Source organism: Pseudochaenichthys georgianus, chromosome 21 (assembly GCF_902827115.2).
Source record: "Pseudochaenichthys georgianus chromosome 21, fPseGeo1.2, whole genome shotgun sequence".
Lineage (NCBI taxonomy): Eukaryota > Metazoa > Chordata > Actinopteri > Perciformes > Channichthyidae > Pseudochaenichthys > Pseudochaenichthys georgianus.
The window spans coordinates 12,425,625-12,444,382 of NC_047523.1; the positions used below are offsets into that span (position 1 = coordinate 12,425,625).

The 18,758-nt window shown below is 44.6% G+C and overlaps 1 protein-coding gene across 2 annotated transcripts in view; it reads right to left on the reverse strand.

The window, feature by feature from the left end:
* adarb1b (adenosine deaminase RNA specific B1b) overlaps positions 1 to 9,203 on the reverse strand; it is a 199,391-nt gene extending 190,188 nt beyond the window's left edge. For both annotated transcript variants that reach the window (XM_071207135.1, XM_034109648.2), the window contains exon 1: positions 9,020 to 9,203. The gene's annotated coding sequence lies outside the window, so the exon portion shown is untranslated. The remainder of the gene's footprint in view (positions 1 to 9,019) is intronic.
* Between the last annotated feature and the right edge of the window lie 9,555 nt (positions 9,204 to 18,758).

Here is an 18,758-nt window from a genome sequence, read left to right on the forward strand (position 1 = left end):
CAGTGTTGGTTAGGAAATAGATTTATTTTAGGGCACAACACACACTTATTTTTGTGACTTCCAAGTTTATATATCTTGTCTCTAGGTCCTATGCATAATGTATGTTCAATGTTTACAAAAGAAGATGCTTTAAAGGTGGGGTAGGTAAGTTTGAGAAACCGGCTCGAGATTGCTAGAATTTGAAAATACACAACCGGAGAAAATCTGCCACTTCCTTATAGAGCCCCTCCTCCAACACACACGAACGCGCACATGACCAATGAGGGCACGAGATAAATGTGTGCCCCGATGGAAGGCTGACAGGCAGGTAGGCCATCCAATCCGTTTAGACGGCTTCTACAGATGACATTTTTTTATGGATCATTTGTCAAAGCACTTAAGATATTCATTGCTATCGGGATGTTAAGAGCATTCCATGGAATATAACAACAAGTGTATCTCGGGCCGGTTTCTGAAACTTACCTACCCCACCTTTAAGTGTAGGCTCTTCTTTAAATGAATGTGTTCCTTTTCATCTTTCGCCCTACATTTTCAAATGTAAGCAGAGAGCTGTGACAGATATTCTCCCAATATGCTTAAAGGTGGGGTATGTAATTTATTTCATTTTTGTTATATTCCATGGAATGCTCTTAACATCCCAATAGCAATGAATAAATGCTTTGACAACAAATCCATAAAAAGCAACCAATCATCTTAGCCGGCCCGGCTAAAATAACTGGATGGCCTACTAGACTAGTCAATTTTCACAAAATCAGAACCCCGAAGGCATTTTGTGTTTATTTATGCCATACAACATTTCTAGGGGTATTAAGGGGTGCTGAATCCAAATCTGCTGTATATGAAGCTCAAACATTTCCCAAAATGCCTCGAAATTGAGAAATCCAACATGGCCGCCACCACCAGCCTGAAATCTATTCTAAGTATATATTTTTGACTAAACAAGGTACAACCTTGAATTAAAATGTGCTTTTGTAAGTTCTCCTACATGGGCAATCTGATGCCATATTCAGATTTGAGATGTAATGTGAATAAACTGCTTAGATCTCATATATATTGCAAAAATAGTAGTTTTTAACTATGAATAATTACTCAGCTATTATTATTATCAGGCTACTTTTACTTACGTTGTATATTGTTTTGAGGTTAAATGTTTCAAATGTGCTGTGATGGAACCTTTGCCTTCCCCACTATTGCCCACCCACCCACAAAAGCAACAAAACAAACCAAAAAGAGGAATCACAGAGCGCCCATTCAGCGGTGTATTAGCAGAAGACTGTTTCACACAGTCATCTGAACAATGTCCTGCAGCACAGAAAGCACAAGCTACAGACATGGCCTTCTTCATGTCCAGGACATCTAAAAAGCCAATGCCTTCCTGGATATTGTACAATCAAAAGGCAAGCACAGTCAACCCAGAGAAAACTACAGTAGGCTACCTACCTATCATCCAGGCTCCTGCATCTGAACTCGATACACTGAACACAGTTATCAAGCGAGTGCTTCATATCTTCAAATCAATGGAACAACAGCATGTCATTCTGACAGTGGGCGAGGCACTTTATCCGAAGTTGCTAGAACTAAAGTGGTCAGTAGAAGAATACAAGGACGTGCTTATCCCTTGCCTTAGAGGCCTTCACATTGCCATGAACTTCCTGGGTGTGATAGGACAACACATGGTTGATTCTGGCCTGAGCGAGCTATGGGTCAAGTGTGATCTAATGGGAGCAAATGCTGCTCAGCATGTCATGGCAGGAAAGGGGTATGGGCATTGTACGGCCCGCGGGCCAAATACGGCCCGCGGGATGATTCTGACCGGCCCGCGAAAAATTACATGATAATTAGAAAATAAAACATATTTTCTAATTATCTTATGGGTGGACTAAAACCGCATTGCTTTTATTTTGAAGCCCATTTATTCTCACAGTGCACGCAATCGTGCACATCAACTGTGCACGTGAAATGGGTGTCTACCTTCCTCATCACCTCTGAAAAATTCGAAAATGTCGGCTCATGCCAAAAAAAGTGGATGCCGAAAGCAGAACTTTCAAACAAATATGGACTACTAATTTTTTCTTTACTGAAGTCGAGGGTAAACCTGTGTGTTTGGTTTGTGGGGAGCATGTCGCCGTGTTTAAAGAGTACAATTTGAAACGGCATTACGAGACAAAACATGCCGCGAAATACAAAAACTTGACTGATGCCGAACCAGCGCGGACATCAACGGATTTACTAGCAAAGCTAGAAAAACAACAAGGCTGTTTTACAAAGCTGCATGCAGACAGAGATGCAGCGACCAGAACCAGCTTTGTGATAGCCCACAAAATCGCCCAGAACAGTAAGCCATTCTCGGAGGGGGAGTTTGTGAAAGAGTGCATGGTCGAGTCTGCAGCACTGCTATGCCCAGAGAAAAAAGAAGCGTTTGAAAACATCCCGCTGTCCCGCCGCACCGTGACGAGAAGGGTGGAGGACATCGCAGAGAATCTGGAGTTTCAGCTGCAAAGTGAAGTGGGAAGCTTCGACTTTTTTTCTTTGGCTTTGGATGAGAGCTGTGACGTCCGTGACACAGCCCAGCTGCTCATATTTCTCCGGGGGATAACGCGCGACTTCAAGCTTACGGAGGAGCTGGTAGCAATGCGGCCAATGAAAGGAACCACAACGGGGAGTGATCTGTTCACCGAGGTAAACGCATGCATGGACAAACTGGGACTCGAATGGGACAGACTGGCAGGTGTCACTACGGATGGATGTCCGATTTTGACAGGGAAAAATGTTGGGCTTTTGAAAAGAATGCAAGATAAAGTGAGTGAACTCAACGCATAGCAGAAATGGGTGTTTATATATTGTATTATTCATCAGCAAGCGTTGTGCAAGTCAGTGCTAACACTTAGCCATGTGGTTGATGTTGTTACTACAACAGTTCATCAGAGCGCGAGCATTAAATCACAGGCAGTTTGTTTCACTGTTGGAGGAGCAAGAGAGCGAACATGGGGATGTCAGGTACCACACAGCTGTCAGGTGGCTCAGCCTGGGCAAAGTGCTGAAAAGGTTTTGGGTTCTGAAATCAGAGATAAAAGAGTTTTGTGAGATGCAAGGCAAAACCATCCCAGAGCTGTCTGATAAGGACTAGATGGCAGATTTAACATTTGCTGTTGATGTGACTGCAATGATGAATGCACTGAACACACAACTGCAGGACAAGGGCCTTGTTGCTCATGAAATGCAGAGCCATGTGAAAGCCTTCATGACAACGTTGCAATTAATTTCAAGGCAACTAGGCAGCAACAATATGGAACACATGAAAACCCTGAAAGAAGTCAAACCATCAGCTGATCACTGGCACAGGTACTCATCCATGTTAGGAGCACTGCATGATGAATTTTCAAGGCGTTTTCCAGATTTCAAAAAGGTTGAGGGTGAAATGCAGCTGGTTTCCTCTCCCTTTACCTGCAGTGTTGAGAGTGCACCCACTGATGTTCAGCTTGAACTCATTGACCTGCAGTCTGATTCACTACTGAAAGAGCACTTTAAGTCAGCATCACTGCTAGAGTTCTACTCTGCTCTCAAGGAGGAGAACTTTCCAAACATGAGGAGACATGCTCAGAAGATGTTGGTTCTCTTTGGATCCACTTACACATGTGAACAGACATTCTCAGTCATGAAGTTTACCAAATCCAGGTACAGATCCTCTCTCACTGATGAACATCTGTCAGCTGTGCTTCGCATCTCCACCTCAGACATTCAACCTGACTTTGATGGACTTGTTAAAGCTCAACAGAGACTGGATTTCTCACACTGAATGAAAAAAAAGAACTGAAGAACACTAAAATGTGGAAATATAACAAGTGAAATGGGACACTTGATGATTTTTTTTTTTTTTTTGCACAGTTCTGAAAACATTAAATGTTTAATATAGGCATGTCAAGTCAAAAAGGCTAGAAAACTGGGACACTTTTCTTTACACAGTTACACAGTTCAGTGACATGTCTTGTTTATTTTGGCTACAAAGATGATGTGATGTCTTTAGAAAGCTAAGAAAATCCTTGTTTCAATAGTATATGAAACTCAAAATGCCCTTTGTTATTAATGTGACTGAAAATGAGTCAAATGTTTCACATTTTGGAAATTATATTTGAATAAATGATATTTTTGAAAGCTAACCTCACCTTTTAATTGCCAAATAATAACATACACTCTTACCAGCGGTCAAAACAATGCCATTTACTGCTTTTTATATAGAAATAAAATGTATATTATGCATAATTGAGTTCGGCATTTTGGCCCGGCCCTCCAAAATATTTTCAGTTGCTCATTTGGCCCCCTGGGAAAAATAATTGCCCACCCCTGACGTAGATGGTCGACAAACTGACTACAGACAGATTCCAGCAGCCCATGAAAGAGTTTGCTGCATCGCTTGCAGTTAATGACCCGAATGCCGCATTCTGGTGGGACTACATGACTATGGTCAGCATTGTACTCTGCTCATAAGAGCGCAACGTGATGGATTGTGGGATCTCCACCTGTATGCTTTCAAACGTATGCTGCCCTTCTTCTTCAGGTACGTTCATATAAACAACGCCAGATGGGGTACTGTGTACCTGGCTGAGATGTCTGCTCTCCCACCAGAAATCCTCCTCGAGTTTCAGAAAGGCAACTTCTTGGTGAAACGCAGTGATCAACGCTTCAATCAGGTTCAGCGGATCAAAGTACTGAGTGGCTAAACGCTACAGGAAAAAAGAGTGGCCGGTTTAGTGGGCATCACCAGGATAGCAACATCCCTCAGTAGATGGACATTGTCGTATAATCTGAGAACAGTCATAGCTTCTCGGACAAAATAAATGCTGAGACTGACAACAGATGAAGACGATGAGTACACACACACTGAGTGCACAAAGAGTAGAATGGAGAGAGACGACAGGGATGAAAGCAAAATATGTGTATCATTGAAAGAGCACTGTGTGTTTCAAGATGGTGGGGACACACTCAAGAACATAATCAACAAGGAAGTGGTCACACCGGAGATTCAAGAATCTCTGCTTGGTGCAGAATACCTTCGACAGGCACACATGAAAGTGTTTGTGGACAAACGTCTGTGTGAACCTCCAGCTAGTGACCAGCACTTTGGACTGAAGTCACCCATTCGAAAGAACAAAGCCAAGACATTTGCCTCTTTGTATGAAGTCGTGCAACTTTCCAAGAACAAGCAAAACACCATCAAAGAGGACAGGCAGATTCTACAAAGGCTAGTCACAGCTTACAGAGCAGGTCGTAAGGTAGACCTGGAAAATGTCCTCCAGCATGAACTCATGCCCATCCCGCCATCTCTGGCCGCAACTAACGGCAGTCTACATTCCACCAACAAGTCTGTTTTAGCAAATATACTGACAAAACATGTCCAAACGCCTGCAGATGTGCCCCTTCAGGAACCCAGCTGCCTGGCTATTGATGGCCAAGCACTTGTAATGGCATTTGGGAAGCCGCCTGACACTACAACATTTGGCGACTATGCCAACAAGTTTGCTGAGACGGTGTTGAAGATGGGAGAGAAGTACCAGAGGGTTGATGTAGTCTTTGACAGGTACCGTGACAAATCCATCAAAATGGGCACAAGTAGGAAACGTAAACAGCGTCACCGACCAGTACGCAGAGAAATCGTTAATGACTCCGTTCCACTTCCAGGCTGGTCAAGCTTCATGGCACTGGAAGAGAACAAAGCAGATCTCGCTCGAATACTCTCAAACCATCTGATAGAACACAGCCCAGAAGATGAGCCTGTGGTTGTAATATCGGGTGGGTTTGTTGAAGCAACCACTGTCAAGTCATCAGATCCAGATCTTGATTTCTCCTCTTCAATGGCTGACCACGAGGAGGCTGATACACGTCTGATTTTGCACTGCATCCAGGCTCCAATGGACACAATAGTTGTGTCAGTGCGTGACACAGACGTGCTTCTTCTACTTTTAGCACAACATGACAGAATCGGATGTACCCATCTCTACATTAAAGCCGGGACATCAAAGGATCCAAAGTATTTTCCAGTACATGACATTCGCAAGTTATTATCTGATGATCAAGTGGACACACTCCTTGCCTTCCATGCCATCACTGGCTGTGATAGTGTGTCTCAGTTCAGCGGTCACGGAAAGAAAACAGCCTGGCAGGTGTTCGAGCAACATCACACCGATCTTACCGGCCTTGTGAAGGGCCCTCTCACAGAAGGTATTGTAACATCAACAGATAAATGTATCTGTAATATGTATGGTGTGCCAGAGGTTGATACATGCAACAAAGCAAGAGTTAAGTTGTTTTGCAAAGGTCGTCCACAAGAGACTCTGCCACCAACCTCAGATGCAGTGAAGTTTCATATCATGCGTTTACACTATCAATCGACAATCTGGAACCAAGCTCACCTGCCACATCCTGATCTTCCGTGGATGAAATGGGATGGATGCACAAGGAAGGTCAGTTAGTGCCACGGCTACTGTCTTTGCCACCTATGCCTAAAGCCTACAGGGAGTTCACTTCATGTGGGTGTACCAAGGGATGCCTCAGCCAACGCTGCAGCTGCAGGTATGTGTAGAGGATTAGCTGATCAATGTGTACAAGATCCTACAAATATGATGGACTGGTTGAGAATATCAGCCTGCCAGACTGCATACTGCTGACTGTTTGTGGTTAACAGATTGTTGAAACCATAACCGGATAATTGTGAACCTATAACTGAGAAAAAAAGTAACAAAGGAACACAATAAGTGTAAGGATAACTGTAACGTGTATTCCAATGTACCTGTACTTGTCATAATTTGTCTATTATATTATATTATATTCAGAAAGAGTCACATGGAATGTATAGAGGCATGCAACAGCAGGAAACATGACAACACCTGCCGGAACACTGTAGAAAACGCTGCTTTTTAAAAGTGCCTGCCTTTTGGCAATTTCCCATAGGGTTTGATGTAAAAAAGTAAAAAAATGTGTGAACAGGCCCACTCCTTCTTCTTCATTGCCTTAACACTGGATGGCCTGAGAGCTATAATTTGGGTTTATTTATTGTTTTAATATATTTTTTACATTATTATTATTATTATTATTATTTTGTAATCATTGATATATGGTGGTGTTTTATGAGATACTTGAATGAGGTTTTTACCATTTCAGTATGATTTGTATTCTTATTGAGTTGAAAATTCCAATACCACCCATGTTCTTACTGTATTGGAGCAAATAAAAGCATCTATAGGGCTTTGTTGACGGTACTGTTGCTCCACTGTAGGCCTAATCGCGTCATGTTTACGTTATGGTTTGGTGGCCAAATAAAAATTGTATTAATACACTTTCTAAGCAAGCCCTGGTTGAGTCTGACAACTTATTTATCACTAATGACCACCTTTTTCACTATACATGTATGATTTCAAGCTGATTATTCACATTTGATCTAAAATCAGGACAGTATATTCAATTCCCCATGTGTGAAACCATATAAAAACACATTTGATTCTAGTTTGTACCTTGTTTAGTCAAAAAGTAATGTACTAAAATAGATTTCAGCCTGGTGGTGGTGGCGGCCATGTTGGATTTCTCAGTTTTGAGGCATTCTGGGAAATGTTTGAGCTTCATATACAGCAGATTTGGATTCAGCACCCCTTAATACCCCTAGAAATGTTGTATAGCATAAATAAACACAAAATGCCTTCAGCACTTTAAATAAGCACATTTTCTGAAATTCTGCCTAGTCTATACCTGCCTGTCAGCCTTCCATCTGTGCACAAACTTATCTCGTGCCCTCATTGGTCATGTGCGCGTTCGTGTGTGTTGGAGGAGGGGCTCTGTACGGAAGTCTGAAGGAAGAGGCAGATTTCTTCCGGTTGTGTACTTTCAAATTCGAGCGCACTCGAGCTGGTTTCTCCAAAATTACATACCCCACATTTAAATGTTTGAGGTAGTTTAGAAACAGTTACATCACTACACCGTTTGTTGGCAATAAAGGTATAAGGGAACTTTTCATCTACTGCAAAATTGCAAGTTCACAAAGTAAAAAAGTATTTAAAAAAACAGCAACAACAACCACAACAATACAGCAACAAGGATCAGTTAATATTCCATTATCAGATTTTTCCCAAAAAATGATTTTGGGAAATGTAATCGTGTTCCTGAAAAACCGTTGGACTGCATTTCAAAAGACCAAGGGTCACATCATGTTAATGTCTTCGCAATTTGCCTCTAACATGAGCAATGTGCCAGGTCAAAATAAAGAAACAGCACAAATAAATTCTTTAAAAAAAGATGCGTGGAAATAATTAAACAAAAGAGGAACCATATATTTGTCCTATGTCAAAGACGTATTACCAGAGGATTAATGGGTTAAGGTGCATTGTGGGAAACAGTCTTTGGATGTATCACTTGCAAGAAAGGTATGCACAGCTATCGCAAAGTCATATTTCATCTTTAACTTGACTAATGCTTCACTTTAGGTAAAGCAACAGGAGGATCAGATTTGATGTTACTGACTCTCCAGTTGTTACACTTGAAAGCAGGAGCTGCTACCATAATGGCATGCACATAATAGCAGCAACAAATGAGGCACTCTGTACTACGTTACGCTGCTTCCTATATGTTCTTCCTATATGTGTTCCACCTCGCTGCCACCGATGCTATGCGACGTGTGTGCAGCAGAGACAGGAGCACATTTAAACAGCGCAACGCATACCTGCATAAACATTTCAATATATTGCAGCAGCTAGCATCGCGTTATCTCTGTGAATGGTACATGATGCGGCACGCGGGTAGACCTTCACAGACATCACTGACAGCGGAGAGCCAATGTAAGATGACAGCCATATATCCCACTGTCGCGCTGCATAAACACAAGCTAATTTCAAATTGTGACCGGTGAGTCCCCGACGTCTGCGGTGTTCTAGAAGCTTAGCAGCCTAATATTACATAAATATAACCGGAACCCAAACCATGTTAGCAACCCCGTTTGTTTCATCCTCCGCAGCCCCAAAATAAACAGCCTACTCACGCTTCGTGCTGCTAACGCAAAGTTAGGTTTTCCGGATACGCTGGAATCTTCTCTGCCACTTCACTTCAAAACACAGACGACTGTTTTCCCCCGTGTCGTCGCTGGCGTTGGAGAAAAAAATGAGCAGAGAGCTGAGAGCGTTTGTACGGTCGGATGTACTGCAGTGTCCACAGACTGCTGTCGCTTTCTTCTTCGTCCGCAGAAACTGTCGCGCGGTCGGTGAGGTGTTGCATTAGCGCCGCGGAGTGGTATGGAGTCAATGCAGGTCCAGTGCACTACTTTTTTGTTTACCAATTTAACCAAAGAACACGATGGATAGTCTACATATAACGATATATAGTATACAATAACAAATAGGGATATCACACTAAGAGAAATTATATAACAACACATGCAGATATTTCGTGTCTTCTTGATAGTCCAACAAATTAGAAAATAATTGCACTGTTTTGACAAAAACGAATAAAAACATTTAGGCTAATGTAAAAAAAACATAATGAAATGTATTGTAAGTAAAAGATTTGTCAAGAACCGTATTCTCCCGGATTTTTTTTTTTTTAAAGCATGTGTTAAACGGTTTATGAGTATTTATTACAGTGAACATATGTCGTACTTATTTATTTATTTGTGTCTGTTTTAGTGATTGACAGGGTCATATTTATGAACAATTCCCCCCCCCCCCCCCCCCCCCCCCCCCCCCCCCGTTCACAACCATATTCACTGTTTAGTATCAATGAAAAAAAGCATTAAGTCCTTCTTAGAGATACGGAAAAATAATAAAAGCTTACTAGGACAATAGCAACATAAAACATATAAATGTGACCTATAAGTAAATACACCATATGCATTTAGTTTAATACTTTGAATGGAATGCAGAACAAAAAAAGCATCAGTTTCGCACACAAATGAGCACAATTTTAAATTGGTAAAATGTCAGTTTATGTAAAAAATGTGATGACATGTATTTCATACAAATTTCCAATATACAGTCAGGGTATAACATGACTCAGCCAGCATAGCAAAGACTAAAGTCATATATGTAGAGGCACTTAAGATCACATCATTTGTAATAGAATAGTAGAGAGAAAGTATACACATCATTTTATTTTAATATTAACAAAAATTATGTTCCTAATTTTATTCAATTTAAAACCATGAAGTTTAAAGTGTTTGAGGCCCTTTCTGTTTAATAAAATATCAAATATTATGCATATACAAATATGACCAAGTAGCTATTTGTGGCACGCATATATGCATCACATTTGCTCTGTTTGATTATGGAATGTAAGAGTTTTGATAAAATAACTGACTAACAGTGAGACTCTTTGCCACATATCTGTCATATGCCGTAACTGCATTTATGGAATGCATGTATGTAGTGTATACAGTCTATGCCGGTATGGACAGATCACAGCAGACAAGACGTAGGCCCAATCCCAAACCAGTCCCTCGACCCTACCCCTCCGTGAGAGAGGGGTCTGCCTGCAGACCTCCACTCTCAGGACAGTTCCGGTGCAGACCTCTACTCTCAGGACACCTCCACTGTCAGTACAGGAAGTGCACGCTAAGAATTCCAAAATAAAATCACCACTATCAGTACAGTGCCACTTTCCAAACAGGAAATGCACGCAAATACAAAATAAAATCGGATCGTGACGGATCGTGACACTTAATATAATACTGTAGTGCCGAAATATATGGAGTCAGAGGCGGTGCAAGGAAGGTGCAAGAATAGTTATTTATTTACAAGCTGCAAAGGACATGTTGTCGGGTCGCAGCCCGGGTCGACAAGAGAGAGAGCCAAGAGGGCACACCTATTTATAGGTAACCCATAACATGTCCGTGTGGGAACAATAACCGCAACTGTAGTTCCAAGTTTGAATTATGTCCCAGTGGTTAAATAGGTGGTCACCACACAAGCCCCCCCAGAATTCAAACATGGCAAAAAAATATATCCCCACGTCCGTGGAGGAAACATCACAAGGGCCGAGGAGGGTGGGGCCGCAGGTGAGGACCGGGCCATGGAACGGGCCACGAAAGGGGGCCGCAGGAGAGGGCAGGGGCCCTAACGAGGGCGAGGGCACCCACACCGGGGGCGGGCCGTCGTAAGGGGGCCGCACTAGGTGTTGCGGAGAACCCAGCAGGAAAGAGGGCAACCCGGCCGCAGGCAGACGCACAACGGCGGCGGGCATGAAGTCCTCGGCAGGCGTCGAGGTATCCCCGGAAGAGAGGGCAACCCGGCCGCAGGCAGACGCACAACGGCGGCGGGCATGAAGTCCTCGGCAGGCGTCGAGGTATCCCCGGAAGAGAGGGCAACCCGGCCGCAGGCAGACGCACAACGGCGGCGGGCATGAAGTCCTCGGCAGGCGTCGAGGTATCCCCGGAAGAGAGGAGCAGTCCCCCCGGGAGGAAGGAGCACAACCCGGCCGCAGGCAGACGTGCCGCGGCGGCGGGCATGAAGTCCTCAGCAGGTGCTGAGGCATCACCGGGAAGCAGGAGAGGCCAGACACAGACAAGGTCCCGGAGCGCGCCACCCATGGGCCGATGGAGCATGGGCGACGTCCGGAACTGACGAGGCGAGAGGGGGTCCAGGAGTGCGCCACCCAGGCGTCGATGAACGTGAGTGGCGTCTGGATATCCCAGGAAGGCAGGAGAGGCCAGACAGGGTCCCGGAGCGCGCCACCCATGGGCCGATGGAGCATGGGCGACGTCCGGAACTGTCGAGGCGAGACGGAGTCCAGGAGTGCACCACCCAGGCGTCGATGATACCGTGAGTGGCGTCTGGAACCGCCGTCGAGGTGGTGACAAAAAAAAAATGAGAGTGTCCACATGAGGTCAACCGGCTGGTCGAACCTCCTCTCCGGCACCGGAAAGAATTGTCAACAGTCAGATGTTAACAGAAATATGTCGACAGCCGTTAACAGCTAGCCGTTAGCCGCTAGCTGGCAGCCATGGGCAGCTGCTAGCTGTCGTTAGCCCCTCGTGGTTAGCCGCTAGTCGTCGTCAGCTAGCGCAGCCTGGACGTGCAGCCGCACGCCCCGAAGAAACAAGCCCACGAGGTAGCAATCGGGTTGCTGGTCGAGCAGGTCGTGCATCGTCCTCCTGCTGGTTGGAAAGCCGATGCGGGAACGGCGAGCAACGTCCCCAGCTCTTCTGCGGGGCGCGCACCGAGCCTCAGTCCGCGTGCCGGTGGCAGCCACGGACGATTCCAAAAATCCCCGGCATTTCGAGAAAGAAACATGAGTTCCTTTTGCCGTGTTCGGGTCCGTCCCGGAAACTTCTCGAGACTTGTCAGGGTCACCAGTGTAGTGCCGAAAGATATGGAGTCAGAGGCGGTGCAAGGAAGGTGCAAGAATAGTTATTTATTTACAAGCTGCAAAGGACATGTTGTCGGGTCGCAGCCCGGGTCGACAAGAGAGAGAGCCAAGAGGGCACACCTATTTATAGGTAACCCATAACATGTCCGTGTGGGAACAATAACCGCAACTGTAGTTCCAAGTTTGAATTATGTCCCAGTGGTTAAATAGGTGGTCACCACACAAGCCCCCCCAGAATTCAAACATGGCAAAAAAATATATCCCCACGTCCGTGGAGGAAACATCACAAGGGCCGAGGAGGGTGGGGCCGCAGGTGAGGACCGGGCCATGGAACGGGCCACGAAAGGGGGCCGCAGGAGAGGGCAGGGGCCCTAACGAGGGCGAGGGCACCCACACCGGGGGCGGGCCGTCGTAAGGGGGCCGCACTAGGTGTTGCGGAGAACCCAGCAGGAAAGAGGGCAACCCGGCCGCAGGCAGACGCACAACGGCGGCGGGCATGAAGTCCTCGGCAGGCGTCGAGGTATCCCCGGAAGAGAGGGCAACCCGGCCGCAGGCAGACGCACAACGGCGGCGGGCATGAAGTCCTCGGCAGGCGTCGAGGTATCCCCGGAAGAGAGGAGCAGTCCCCCCGGGAGGAAGGAGCACAACCCGGCCGCAGGCAGACGTGCCGCGGCGGCGGGCATGAAGTCCTCAGCAGGTGCTGAGTCATCACCGGGAAGCAGGAGAGGCCAGACACAGACAAGGTCCCGGAGCGCGCCACCCATGGGCCGATGGAGCATGGGCGACGTCCGGAACTGACGAGGCGAGAGGGGGTCCAGGAGTGCGCCACCCAGGCGTCGATGAACGTGAGTGGCGTCTGGATATCCCCGGATTGCAGGAGAGGCCAGACAGGGTCCCGGAGCGCGCCACCCATGGGCCGATGGAGCATGGGCGACGTCCGGAACTGTCGAGGCGAGACGGAGTCCAGGAGTGCACCACCCAGGCGTCGATGATACCGTGAGTGGCGTCTGGAACCGCCGTCGAGGTGGTGAAAAAAAAAAAATGAGAGTGTCCACATGAGGTCAACCGGCTGGTCGAACCTCCTCTCCGGCACCGGAAAGAATTGTCAACAGTCAGATGTTAACAGAAATATGTCGACAGCCGTTAACAGCTAGCCGTTAGCCGCTAGCTGGCAGCCATGGGCAGCTGCTAGCTGTCGTTAGCCCCTCGTGGTTAGCCGCTAGTCGTCGTCAGCTAGCGCAGCCTGGACGTGCAGCCGCACGCCCCGAAGAAACAAGCCCACGAGGTAGCAATCGGGTTGCTGGTCGAGCAGGTCGTGCATCGTCCTCCTGCTGGTTGGAAAGCCGATGCGGGAACGGCGAGCAACGTCCCCAGCTCTTCTGCGGGGCGCGCACCGAGCCTCAGTCCGCGTGCCGGTGGCAGCCACGGACGATTCCAAAAATCCCCGGCATTTCGAGAAAGAAACACGAGTTCCTTTTGCCGTGTTCGGGTCCGTCCCGGAAACTTCTCGAGACTTGTCAGGGTCACCAGTGTAGTGCCGAAAGATATGGAGTCAGAGGCGGTGCAAGGAAGGTGCAAGAATAGTTATTTATTTACAAGCTGCAAAGGACATGTTGTCGGGTCGCAGCCCGGGTCGACAAGAGAGAGAGCCAAGAGGGCACACCTATTTATAGGTAACCCATAACATGTCCGTGTGGGAACAATAACCGCAACTGTAGTTCCAAGTTTGAATTATGTCCCAGTGGTTAAATAGGTGGTCACCACAATACATAGTATATGTATATATATTATATAGATATATACGGACATCTTGTATTGTAGTTACTATCAGTACAGCCGCAGCGCCACTTTCAGAACAGGAAATGCACGCAAATACAAAATAAAATCGTACTGACACTTATTATATACATAAAGTATATATAGATATATATAAAAATAGGGACACCTTGTATTGTTTACTCTCAGTACAGCACCACTTTCCGAACAGGAAATGCACGCTAATACAACATAAAATAGCACTGACACTTATTATCTATATATATATCTATATAGATATATATATTTATTTATATATATAAATACGACATCTTGTATTTTAGTTACACCCGCTACTAGACAACAGTGGAAGGTTCGAGAAACAACCGTGTTTGCCGGGTGCACCGCGGCGGAGGTGGAGAGGTTCCAGCTGGGAACCTCCACCCCGCTGCGGGACCCGTGGGACCCCTGGACGGTGCGTCTTGGTCACGCTTCATATCGGCCGGCGCGGAGGCCCTCCGACAGTGGGTCGCGTTTGCCATTCGATCAGTGAGAGGAGAGGAGAAAAATGCAACAACAATTGTCAAAATCCGTTAATATATGGATGAGTGTGGGGGGGGGGCTGGACAGAGGCCGTGGGGGGACACCCGAGACCGGGCAATGTCCCCGGTAGAAACCGGGTGAAATAACCTAAAAAATAATAAAAACCGGGGTACAGTGGAAAAAAGTGTCCGAAAATAGGCACTCGTGAGGCGGGCAGAGTCCCCTGTCAACTCCCGTTACATATCTCCATGGTGTCATTTGAGCGAAAAACTTTTACGAGAACCAGGCTGGGGGGGTCAAAAGGGCTTGACCAAGGCCGACCCAAAGTGCACGGTGGTCGGACTCATCACCTCCGTAATGAGTCTCCATTGTGATTTGAAAACTTCCATCAAACGGGTCCTTCGGTGGGCGGGAAAAAAACGGGTTAACCCAGTTTTTGCAACGGTCTGTAAATATACACAACTTTATAATAAAATGCACACATTTACCTTTTTCTAGACTAAACACAGGTATGATCCTAAGTTAAAAACATATGAGGTCCTCATGAGGTTGTTAACATCGCAATTTATCAGTGGATGTTTGCTGGAACTACACTCAAAAAAACGATTATAGGTCTGAGTTACTCCAGTCTATCTATTTTGAGTTTGTTTGATGAAAAATATATATGTTTTGAACTGAACATATTTACATCTAATAGAACCAACATATTACTATGTGATTTTAAATTAACATGATTTGTTTACATTGATGTAAGGGGGGAAACATAATTCGGGCTCGTGAACTGTAGTGCTTGTGGCGCCGTGTTATGCATGTCCAATGCACCTCGCGGGAGCGCGCGCACTCCGCACAGCGTAAAGCAAAAACTCACAGACGAATATTCGGTGTACTGGTTTACAGTACTGTTTCACATGGGTGTTGTTCAGAGATGTATCCATAGATTTAGTTCCTAATTTTGCTCTCAAAGTGCACCAGATTGATGCATTTAACTTCAACATGTAAAAATAATCTTAAACATAATTCACATTCGGCATAGGATTACCCTAATTTAGTCTAGCAATTAAAATAATAGGTTCTAGCCCAAATTATATTGCACTTGGAGTTGGCATGCTACTTCAGATTAACCTAACCATGTCTGTTATTCACAGGTGCCCTGGGAACAAACCATAGACTTGACATTGCTGGCAGCAGGGCAACCTCTTCTTACTGGTGGTAAGTAATCAGCATCTTTTTTTGTTTTTGTTATCAAGTTTGAAGTTTGTGCACATTGTATTCTTAAGAACTGCTTGACTTTGCTTGATTTACATCAGTAAATTACTAAAACATATAGGCGCATATAGGCTATGTTATGGTGGTTGCCATAACATATAATACAAATATTTTTCTTTGATTTTCAGATTACAACAGTACATGTGGAACTGCAAAGATTGTGGTACGTCAGTGTCTTCTAGGTTCCTGTTGTTGAAGCATTTCAAACTAAGACATGGCCATTATGGTCGTAATTTTCGATATCCATGCGCCTATGCCACTTGTCCATGCACATTTAAGATTGGAACATTTACAGAGTCCATGCCAAACAAACATCACAGCAGCGTATAGAATTGTCGACATTTCACTGTCAGTTGTGCGCATGTAATTCAATTGCAACAGAGAAAGAATATTTCATTCATATAAATACACATTTGAGGAGGAATGAAACAGTGACATGTATGTTTCTAGGTTGTACATTCCAAACAAATATTCTTGGTACATTCAATTCGCATAAGTATAGGAAACATAACCCCTATACTCTAAAGGACTTAAAAACTGGTGTTGTTACAGTAGGTGGTCCCTTGGCAGAGGCAGTCAGTTCTACAGACAACGTATGTAGTTATGCAGAATCAGATGATGACTTAGAAGTTTGTACGGGCACAGATGCAGACAGTGATATTGTTTCTATAGAGGAATTGCCTAAATTAATTGAACATAAAGTTGCATCTGTTTTAATGAAGTTAGAAAATCTAGTTCATGTTCCAACCTCAGCAGTTGATGAAGTGCTTGGTGAACTTCACTACTTAATAAGCTCTGCAGCAATACCGGTGACTAGCAATATTGTATCTGATCTATTCAAGAATCATAAATTGCAAGTTGACGAGTCTATTATAAAAGAACTTTCTACTGCCGTATGCACAGGTAATCCTCTGGGAAAAGCTATAGAGAAAAACGGGCCCCTGGGAACAGCCTATAAACGTAAGAAGTACTATACAAAACATTGTAATGTTGTAGAGCCAATTGAATTTATTCTTGACTCAAAGACAAAAAGGTCCTTTCAGTATATTCCATTACTTAAATCTTTGCGCAGTTGCTAGATCACAATGATTTCATAGACAAGGTTATTGAAACCCAAAGAACACAGGTAAATGAAGGCCCTGTAGATAACCAGCAGCAGTACAAGTCCACAAGAGATGGTCAGCACTTCAAAGAAAATCTTTTTTTATCAGGGGAGAGGTTAAGAATCACTGTAACGCTGTATGTGGATGACTTTGAAATTTGTAATCCCTTGGGAACATCTCGAAAAACACACAAGCTGTGTGGTGTATACTGGATTCTAAGTAACCTACCCCCTGGGTCACATTCAGAACTGTCTTCCATTTACTTAGCTCTTTTGTGCAAGAGTGATGATATAAAGACATATGGCTATGGAAAAGTTTTAAACCCCCTTTTACAGGATTTGGTTACCTTGGAAAAGCAGGGTGTTTTCATTTCAAGTCTTGGTGAGTTTGTGAAAGGCACAGTCCAGTGTGTAATAGCAGACAATTTGGGAGCGCATGGAATAGGTGGCTTTGTGGAGAGTTTCTCAGGAGACTATTTTTGCAGGTTTTGTACAGGGAAGAAGTCGGAGATTCAGAGTGAACACGTTCAGTCAGGCACATTCAGTCTTAGAACCAAAGAAATCCATGAAGAGCATATTGAATCGGCAAAGGAAAATGGAAATAACTGCTGTGGAGTAAAAATAAATTGTGTTTTTTCAGAGCACCTTGCCTATTTTAACGTCACCAAAGGGTATCCTCCAGATATTGCACACGATTTATTTGAAGGTGTCATCCCAGTTGAGCTTGCATACTGCTTAGGTCTTTTGATCTAAAAAAAATATTTTACTTTAGAAAGCCTGAATGCAACAATTCTAAAATTTCCCTACAAGTGGGGAGATAAAACTAATCGCCCCCATGTAATACAGCGCACTTTCACATCCAAGAAGACAATTGGTGGCAATGCTCATGAAAACTGGAGTTTGATCAGACTACTTCCATTTATGATAGGTCACTTGATACCTGAAGATGAACCGGCATGGCAGGTTGTCTTAGACCTCAAAGATATTGTAGAGCTTGCTGTTGCCCCTGTCCACACAGATACAACTATTGCATATCTAGAGGGTAAGATTTCAGATCATAGGCATAGATACTGTGAACTTTTTCCTGATGCAAGAATCTTGCCTAAACACCACTACATAGAGCATTATCCAGAAATGATCCGTTGCTTTGGGCCTTTAGTTGGTTTATGGACCATGCGATTTGAGTCCAAGCACAGCTTCTTCAAGCAAGTAGCAAGACACACAAACTGCTTTAAGAAGGTTACATACTCACTGTCAGCTAAACATCAGTTAATGGTTGGCTATTACATGCATTCATCCAGTCTCAAGAAATCCAGCTTGGAGGTCACCAGTGTCTCAACAGTGCCTGTTGATGTCCTTAATGAGGAAGTGGCATTATCAATCAAGAGGAAATACCCAGATGTGACAGAGGTTAATCTAGCCAAAAATGTCTCAAGTAATGGTTTAAACTACAGAAACGGAATGATAGTTGCTCATGGCTCTACTGGTGGGCTGCCAGAATTTGCTGAGATTCTTCAAATGTGTATTGTTAAGGACCAGTTGAGCTTCATTGTAAGGGTGTTATGTGCATGGTATAGGGACCATTTTAGAGCTTTTCAGTTGACCCCATCACCCAGTAAAGAGGTTTCCCTGATTGAGCTTGCAGAATTGGCGGATACATATCCACTTGCTGACTACATGGTTGGAGGGATCCGAATGGTAACCCTAAAAAGGCACATAATCGTCTGAGCTGTTAAGTATGTCATTAACATATTAC